General features: G+C 45.4%; 1 protein-coding gene across 2 annotated transcripts in view; it reads right to left on the bottom strand.

The window, feature by feature from the left end:
- Positions 1-9,715, bottom strand: part of MSANTD3 (Myb/SANT-like DNA-binding domain containing 3) — a 25,974-nt gene extending 16,259 nt beyond the window's left edge. Inside the window, exon 1 of one of the 2 annotated variants that reach the window (XM_011951022.1) lies at positions 9,678-9,715. The gene's annotated coding sequence lies outside the window, so the exon portion shown is untranslated. Of the gene's footprint in view, positions 1-8,091; positions 8,282-9,677 lie in introns of those variants that run through there. The other variant, XM_011951023.1, reaches the window with a different exon arrangement.

Here is a 9,715-nt window from a genome sequence, read left to right on the forward strand (position 1 = left end):
AAAAAAAAAAAAAAAAAAAAAAAAAAAGATTGTATGTTTGAAAGGAAACTGTGGAGATCTTTCGGAGCTTTAACATGGTCCATGCCTCAGGGGAATGCTGGCATTACACTTCAGCACATAAACAAATACTTCCCAAAGAGGTCTCTCCAGCAAAGCTTATTAATGCTTATTAATAGAAACTTTGAGGCTAGAAAGGATACTCTTGTTTAAAACTATTCAGCAATGTCCATAATTGGCTATAAAGGACAACATAACAAGCCTTCCCTCCCGCATCAACTTTTATTAGGGATGGACTGGCCTTCCCTGTCCCCCAATTCTGCTCAGGAGCCATTATCTCTTGTGTCTGCTGTTCAGGTAGACAGTATATGATCCATTCTTATGCATGGTTGCAGGGCAACAAGCAGTCCAGTGACCCTCACAAAGTGGGCTCTCAGTAAACATTTTGTAAATGCAGATATTTTGATACAGGCATAAAACAGCCCACCATGCACACAGTAGCATACAAGACAAAACAGTATACTAAAGGTTACACTGGCTGGGTATGGTGGTGTGCCTGTAGTCCCAGCTTCTTGGGAGGCTGAGGCAGGGTGATTACTTGGGCCCAGGAGTTAGAGGCAATAGTGAACTATGATTGTGCCTGTGAACAGTCACCCCACTTCAGCCTGGACAACATAGTGAGACCCCATCTCTTAATGGAAAAAAAAAAGCTGCATTAAAGTAGAAATGGTCAAATAAAATAGCAAAATTCAAATGCAATGGAAGTTCCCCTTGGACTAGGCAAAGACCCAGATAGGCCTAAATAAAAAGGCACAATTCCCATACCCATAGAAGAACAAGAAGGAAACAATTAGCACAATTTCCAAAACACTAACATTGACTAAACCACCAAAATACTGTAATGCATACATTTACTATCCAACTTAAAACAAAAACTCATCTGTTTATGGACCAAATGTCTGTGTCGTCCCAAGATCCATATGTTGAAGCCCTAATTCCCTAGTGGTTGTATTTGGGGACTGGACATCTGAGGAAGCAATTAAGGTTAAATAAGGACATAAGTATGGGGCCCTGTACTTATGGTATGGTTCAGTGGGGTTAGTGCCTTGATAAGTAGAGACACCAGGAAGCTGGCATGCCCCGTTATCCTCAATGGCTTACAAACAGGAGGTCATGTAAGAACACAGCAAGATGGCACACAGCAAGATGGCCATCACCTACAAGCCAAGAGAAGAGACCTCAGGATGGAACCTAACTTGCCAACACCTTGATCTTGGCATTCTCAGCCTCTAGAACCTCTAGAATCCAATTTCTGTTGTTTCAACCACACAATCTGTGGTATTTTATTATGGCAGCCTGAGAAGACTAATATACCATCTAGTGATTTTTGAGTCCACCAAGGGTGAAACTAAGTCCTAAAATTTGAGCAAAGACTAGAGAAACTTGTCAAGATTTCCCATCTCTTGCTCTTTGTGGAAAGGGGAGTTCTTTGAAGTTAATACTCAGAATGGGTACCATGACTGAAGAGCTGTGGCACTGGAAAATCAGACTTCAGGACATTAATAGACTGCTGATCTTAAAGTGAGGTGAAATCAACTAAGACACTGCATGCAGAAAACCTGGGCTCAAATCCTGACTTTACCTGTCACCCAACCGTGTGACTTTGGGCAAGTCAATCAACCTCTAATGCTTCATCTGTAAAATGGAGTTACTCCCCCGCTACCCCAGCCCTGCCTCATTCCCTCTGCATAACAATCCTGCAACGTGAATAAAGAAACACAGACTACAGCTTCAATCAATTTTAGTTCTTTCTACTCTTCCTACCCATATTAAACTGCTTCCAAAAATAGAATAGTGCTGTGTGTGTGTGCGCGCGCATATATATATAGGGGGTGTGTGTGTGTGTGTATAGGGGGTGTGTGTGTATATATAGTTATTGGCTCTTTATTTCATACACACACAATTCAACAAATATGTAATGAACTCCTGCCAAAGGCTCAGCACTGTTCTAGAGTATGTGGGAGACACAGGGGCAGGCTGAACCCTCCAGCCTAGAAAGAGCGCTGACATGCACAAACTGACAACTAAAATGAGAGGCACGCTGAAACAGACACCAGAAGAGAGGACAAAGCGCCTTGAGTGTGCAGAGGAAGGAAGAGGTTCACCTGCATTCTCTTGAATAAGAGGACATTTGAGCTAGATCTTTAAGAATGTATAGGATATGAATGGAGAGAGTTGAAGGAGATCATCAGATAAATAATTGACAAGAACAGGCCTGGACTCTGATTGGGGACAATGTTATTGGAAAGGAGGAAGTACACACCAAAGACTGTCTCTTTGTTTTTTGAGAGACAGAATCTAGCTCTATCGCCCAGGCTGGAGTAGAGTGGCGCGATCTCAGCTCACTGTAACCTCCGCCTCAGCTCACTGCAACCTCCGCCTCCTAGGTTCAAACAATTCTCCGGCTTCAGTTTCCCAAGTAGCTAGGATTACAGGTGCCCGTCACCACACTCAGCTGATTTTTGTATTTTTAAAAAAGATGGGGTTTCACTATGTATTGGCCAGGCTGGTCTCGAACTCCTGACCTCAGATGATCCGCCTGCCTCGGCCTCTCAAAGTGTTGGGATTAGGGTTACAGGCGTGAGCCACCACACCCAGCCAAAGACTGTTTCAAAGGAAGAAATGAGCAGGATGTATATGTGTCCACAGTAGGGTAGGGGATCAACAGAAAGCAGAGGCAGGGAGGATATACGAGGATTAACCGAACACCTACTCTGTGCAGGCATCAGAGAGAACGGTATTCCTTAAGATCAAGGAGATCACAGACCAATGAGGACATCACAGTCCCATGAAGACATAATGCACATGTATTGTGGGATAGGCTGGTGACAAGGCAGTGTGATAAGCACAGTGACAGAGATGAGCCCAGGGACATATTCCAAAATTGGGGGGATCTAGAACAGGAAACTTAATTCCTACTTGAATAGACTGAAATTAGATGAACTTGAGAACAAAGCAGGGCCACAGCTCGGGAGGGAAAGACTTAAAGAACATATTCAGAAGTGGTGGGTGAACTGAAGGACACGTGGCAGCCCTCCCCACAAGCAAGGCCTGGCAAATAATGGGCAATCCACTTGCTCTAAAGGTAGAAAGGCTATTTCCTACCCTGGTATCTTGCCTGTCTCCTGACTCAACACCTCAAAAATAACCTTTCTTTCAAACTACAAAGGACATTGGCCAGGTGTGGTGATTCCCATCTGTAATCCCAGAACTTTGGGAGGCTAAGGCAGGAGGATTGCTTGAGCCCAGGAGTTCAAGACTAGCCTAGGCAACAAGGGGAGACCTCTATTGCTATGAAATTAAAATTAAAAGTATTAGCCGGGCAAGGTGGCATGTGCCTACAGCCCCAGCTACTAGGGAGGCTAAGAGAGGAGGATCCCTTGAGCCCAGGAGTTTGAGGTTGCAGTGAGATATAATCATTCCACTGCACGCCAGCCAGGGTGACAGAGCAAGACTCTATCTCCAAAAAAAAAAGGTAGTATAGTATAGAGGTTAAGGACATGGGCTTGGACCCATGGCCTCAAATCCCAACCCTACCGCTGCTCCTGAGAGTGGAGCTTTAGAAAAAGAAAAGAAATAAATAAATGTTAAAGAAGGACCTCAATCTAATCCTCTCACTTTACAGTTGAAGAAACTGAGGCTCAGAGCAAAACAGGACTTCCCGAGGCCCTAGTTACAGGGGAGGGTCTGAAATCAAGGCTTCTTCGTTTGCTTTCCAACCCCTTTCCCACTTCAGGACCCCCTCACCAACAAGATGCCCTTTTGGCTAGGTACTCTCAAGCCTCCCCGACTGTACCGTTTGAAAACTCCAGGGCACTGCTCTCAACTCTGTCATTCATTTTGTGACATCTGTCTTGGCACGCCTTCTTTACTTGCTGTTAATTCCTCATCTCTAAATTATAAAGCTCAAGGGGGTATTCTCTAAAGTCCTATCCAGTACTGGTCATCTATTACTGCCATTAAAATGATTTTTCTGCAACCTAATTTCCACAGTTCACTGCCAAAGACACATAGTTGGTATTTTCTGATTATTTATGAGGCTGGTGGAGCTACCAGTCAATGAAAGAGAGCATTACAGCAGAATGAAGTGATCTCAGCACTTTAGATGACCTTGTTATTTTGCTTAAGGCCCATACACAGGTTTAACTATGCAAGTTAAGCAGTTCCAGGTGAAATGGCAAAAGCAGGTGATCTGATCTGCTCACTACAGCTCCTTACAGAGAGTCTGGTGTACATCAAGCACTCAATAAATATTTGTGGAATTTAATGCCATAACCAACCTGCTTACCATTTGCATTTTTTTAACTAATTATTGCTAGATTTTGTTTTGTTTTGTTTTGTTTTGTTTTTTGTTTTTTGAGATGGAGTCTCGCTCTGTCACCCAAGCTGGAGTGCAGTGGCGCGATCTCAGCTTACTGCAAGCTCAGCCTTCTGGGTTCATGCCATTCTCCTGCCTCAGCCTCCCAAGTAGCTGGGACTACAGGAGCCCACCACCATACCGAGCTAATTTTTTTTGTATTTTTAGTAGAGACGGGGTTTCACCGGGTTAGCCAGGATGGTCTCAATCTCCTGACCTCATGATCCGCCAGCCTCGGCCTCCCAAGTGCTGGGATTAGAGGTGTGAGCCACCGTACCCGGCCGCTAGATGTTTTATTATTTTAAATTTCTCCTCTTAGAAAGGATTTATCATAAAATAATCATTTCCTTCTTGCAAATATCATTACAGTTCAAAGGAGGTAGAAATGGCAACGTTTTAAGAGCCTCAATACCACTATGATGCCTTCAGGATTTCATTTTATCCAGAGGTGACAGTAATCAGACAGTACTCTTACCTGCCTGCACATGTACATACCTGTGTGCCCAGGATGGCCACTCACCCAAGCTCTCTCTGCCTCTCCACCTTCTTTCTTTCCTTTTCGAGAGCTTTCCAGTCAAACCTAGCACCGAACTTGCTTTCTCTAATGCATTCCCTCTCTACCACTTTTCCACCCACTCCAGGCAGCCATGTAACTTGGAAGTGTTTATTTTCGTCATCTGTGCCTGAGTGTGACTGTATGCATGCAGAACCAGCCTTGTGTTGAAAGCCAGGTCTCCCCCACTTTCCCACCCTCACAGTCCTCTCTATAAACCAGATGAGAGTTCTTAAAAGTCCTATCCCCTTCCTTCCCCTTCTCCACACTCCATCTTAAACCATCCTCGGCTTCCCTGAAACGCCTTTGGAATCATTATTAAGGTATCTTCCACAGAAAGCAGTGTTGAAAAACAGAAAGTCCCCTTCTGTAGGTGTTCCCACTCCAACCTACTTCTCGTCTACTGAGTACACTCTCCTCCACTCCCACCACTTCAGCTACAACCATCAGCTCTCAATAGGAGAAGGGTACCAAGTATTTTCCTCTTGCAGCACTCAGAATTACTCTACACTATCTATCCATATCCTGAAGGCTCTCCCTATCTGATGGTGAACTCTGAGGCACTGAACTACATTTTATTTGTATCTTTAGCACACAGTAGATTCGCAGTGTTTGTTTTTAAAAAAAAAAAAAAAGTTGGGAGGGGGGACGCAGGCACAGAGGCTCACACCTGTAATCCCAGCACTTTGGAAGGCAGAGGGGGGAGTACTGCTTGATGCCAGAAGTTTGAGACCAGCCTGGGCAACACAGTGATACTCCATCTCTAAAAATAAAAATTAAAAAATTAAGTAATCCCAGCTACTTGGAAGGCTGAGGTGGGAGGATCACCTGAGCCCAGGAGTTTGAGGCTGCAGCGAACAATGATTGCACCACTGCACTCCAACCTAGGTAAAAGAGCACAACCCTGTCTCTTTAAAAAAAAAAAAAAAAAAAAAAAAAAGGCCAGGCATGGTGGCTCACGCCTGTAATCCCAGCACTTTGGGAGGCTGAGGCGGAAGAATCACCTAAGGTCAGGAGTTCGAGACCAGCCTGACCAACATGGAAAAACCCTGTCTCTACTAAAAATACAAAATTAGCCAGGTATGGTGGCACATGCCTATAATCCCAGCTATTCAGGAGGCTGAGGCAGGAGAATTGCTTGAACCCAGGAGGCAGAGGTTGCGGTGAGCCAAGATCGTGCCACTACACTCCAGCCTGGGCAACAAGAGCAAAACTCTGTCTCAAAAAAAAAAAAAACAAAAAGAAAAAAGAAAAAGAAGAAAGTGGCAGTGATGGAAGAACCTCTCTTCCAAGCCTCAACCTCTCTCCTTAGCATCAAACACATTTCCAATTATCTATCAGCCACCTCTGCACCCCATGATGGGCACCTCAGAAAACTCCAATTCTCCATAGCCCAAACAAACTAATTATTCCCCTACACCAAAATCTTCTGATTTCTGATGATGTCAGCCACATCAATTTGGCTTCCCAAAGCAGAAACATCAATGTAATCTTCAACCACATGCAACTAATTAATAAGACCTATGATACATTTTACCCCAACATCTGTTCCCTCCTCTCCTATTCTCACTGCCCATGTCTGTGGTCAGACCTAATCTCTAAAATGGTCTCCCAAACTTCCGGTCTCTCTTCCACACAACTGCAGGGATCTTCCTAAAACACAGTGATCAAGCCACAGGCTTCCTTGTAAACCTCAGACGTCTCTCCCATTGCCTAAATGATAAAAGTCCCAACTCCTCACATGGCATTCATGGCCTTTCTGGATCTGGCCCTGATTATAGCACCCTCACCAGCCCGTCATCCTCTCCATGTATTTTTCACCCTAACCAGACCAAACTCAACATGCGGCTTCCTTTGGCTGGAATCCTTCACCCCAAGGCCACCAAGGGCCCATTTTCAATCTTTTTTTGTTTTTTTGAAACCGAGTCTCGCTCCCAAAGTGCTGGCATTACAGGCGTGAGCCACTGCGCCCGGCCCATTTTCAATCTTCAAAGCCCAACTCTCATGCAATTTTTTGTTAAGCCTTCCTCAATTAATACCCAGTCTGTTATGTTTATTTTCTTTATAATGGCTACCTTCTAAAATGGGGTTGAAGCAGCTTACGAATTATACACACAATACAACTAGATTTTTTTTTTTTTTTGAGAGAGATTGAGGAAAGACTATCAGGGCAAAGATAAGACAAAGTCAAAAGAGATCAAAGCTAGGTGGTAAAGGAGCATTCAAAACCTGTGTCATGGCCGGGCGCAGTGGCTCACACTTATAATCCTATACACCTTGGGAGGCCGAGGTGGGCGGATCACCTGAGGTCAGGAGTTCGAGACCAGCCTGGCCAACATGGTGAAACCCCATCTCTACTAAAACTACAAAAATTAGCTGGGTGTGGTGATGGGCGCCTGTAATCTCAGCTACTTGGGAGGCTGAGACAAGAGACTCGCTTGAACTCAAGAGGTGGAGACTGCAGTGAGCTGAGATCATGCCACTGCACTCCAGCCTGGATGACAGAGCGAGACTCTGTCTCAAAAAACAAACAAACAAACAAAAAAACCCCACAAAACAAAAACCTGTGTCATAATGTCTCATACTTATCTTGTTAGATATAGATTGGCCCTGAGTTCCCACTGGCTCAGAATGAGTTACTCTTCTATGAGCTCGCTGCCAGTTGTACATGACTGTACTGTAACACTTCCCATTTTTTTTTTCAATTTGCTCTTTGCGTCCATCTCCCACACTGGACTGGGAAATTCCTAGGGAATACATAATTTCTGACTCATCGCTGTATCCCCAGAATGTAACATATGACTCAGCACGCGACTGGTGCTCAGCAGACATTTGTTGAATGAATGTTATCACAGACAGGGAAAACGGCACTAGTGCTTGTTGAACTGCACACCAGGTATGTGAAAAAACATTATTTTATCCTCACAAAAAAATGTACAAAGCTAAGAAATGGCAGAGCTAGGATTCAAACCCCAAACACTCTATCTCTCCAAAGCAATTGCTCTTCCAACTATGCATGGTGTTCCCTACCTTCACCATCGCTACGTACCCACCTACTCTCTGCTTCAATGCCTGGTTAAAAACAAAACAAAACACCTTTGTCCCAGAATTCTTTCCTACTCACTCAGGACAGGAGTGCCTGAGTTCAGTCCTTGATCTTCCACAATACGTTAAATAACAAATCATCACAAACCGGGAGAGGAAAGGGTGCCCCCTTGGTAGCTGAGAACTGAATAGCCTGTTGGGTATTCTGCAGATGGTGGGGTGAAGTTCTCAGGTCCTCCTTCTCCTGCCTTTCCCCATAGGTGCAGTGCCTGGGCCTTTCCTGCCTCACTTCCTTCTTCAGGATCCAAAGCCTTTTTAGTCCTCCCCATTCTAAACTGAAACCCAAAATAATTTCCTCAGGCCCATTACTTCTCTAACCCAATGAATGGTGTTGAAAATGCTCTCCTCCATTACATCAGTGAGACCTTTGTATTTTAAGCATCTCATCAACCATTAGGGCTGGCAAGCATCCCCATGGCCTGAAACACAAGAATTCTGTGAGAAGGGATAATGGCATGTTAGGAGGCCCAACCACCCCACCCTCCATCAATCTGAATATTTTTGGCCTGGCCTGGGAATAAAAAGAGACATCCTATAACATCCCTCCCCACCTCCTGACCCAGCAGCCTTCGTCCCCCATCCCGGGTCTCCAAGGGAGGGCTGAAATCTGGCCCAGCAATCCTGGTCCAGAATTCTGCAGGGGAGGGATGGTGAACCCTGGTACCTTCCTCTACATCTTCTTCCAGGACTTCAGAATCCTTCTTCTCCCCCTAGTCCACCCCATGTCTCTCTCTGGCCCCAGACTTCCACAGCCGTCCTCAATCCTAACTTATAAACTATGTTTTTGATTTAGTATTCAGCAATTTCCTTGGAATACAACCATCTTCTCTGACATGCTGAAAGGCACACTCTCTGGCCTTGATATTACCCTACCTCCAGTTTTAAATGTATGACAAATATATCCCTCCATCCTACAACTACTCTCCTCAATACTGCAGGAACGTCTGTAATCTTAGATGTTATCACACCTAATACCCAATCTCCTGAATCGGAATAGGGAGACTACATTTTTCACTGTTTAGTACTCCTAAATAAAGATTATTCATGCAATTTACAGTAACTACCTCATAGCGCCAGTGTGATGATTCAATGATAATTCATGCCAACTGTTCAGTACCTAGGGCCTGGTACATACAAAGTGCTCAAAATTTAGCTGTTATCATTTATATACATTATCTTTCACAATAGCACCTGAGGGTAGATATAATACCACTCCCCCCCGCCCCCGACCCCCGCCTCTAATTTACAGAAACAGTAGCCCTGGCTCCGAGTAGAGGAGCTTTCCCAAGGTCAGTCGAGCAAGGATGTGATGCTTGGCCTTCATCCTGCAAGTGAGGGACCCCTCCCGTTACACTCTGGACGGGCGGGGCACTGGGGGTCTTAAAGGAGCCAAGTATGGAAAAGCGCCGAGCACAGTGATCAGCACACAGTGGGGACACCGGGAATGGGAAGACCGCGGTATTGCGGGTCACCTGGATTCCCCCCAAGCAGCTCCCCCAGCCCGGGAGTCCAGAGCCCACCCCACTCCCTGCCATGGGCGCGCCACTGAGTCCCCCGGAGGCCCGCGCCCCGGGGCTTTGTAGGCAGCAGGCCGGCCCTACTCACCGAGTCCCATCGCGGCGCGCGGAGGCGGTTGCCTGGCG

The sequence above is a fragment of the Colobus angolensis genome, unplaced genomic scaffold (assembly GCF_000951035.1).
Source record: "Colobus angolensis palliatus isolate OR3802 unplaced genomic scaffold, Cang.pa_1.0 Scaffold313, whole genome shotgun sequence".
NCBI classification, from domain to species: domain Eukaryota; kingdom Metazoa; phylum Chordata; class Mammalia; order Primates; family Cercopithecidae; genus Colobus; species Colobus angolensis.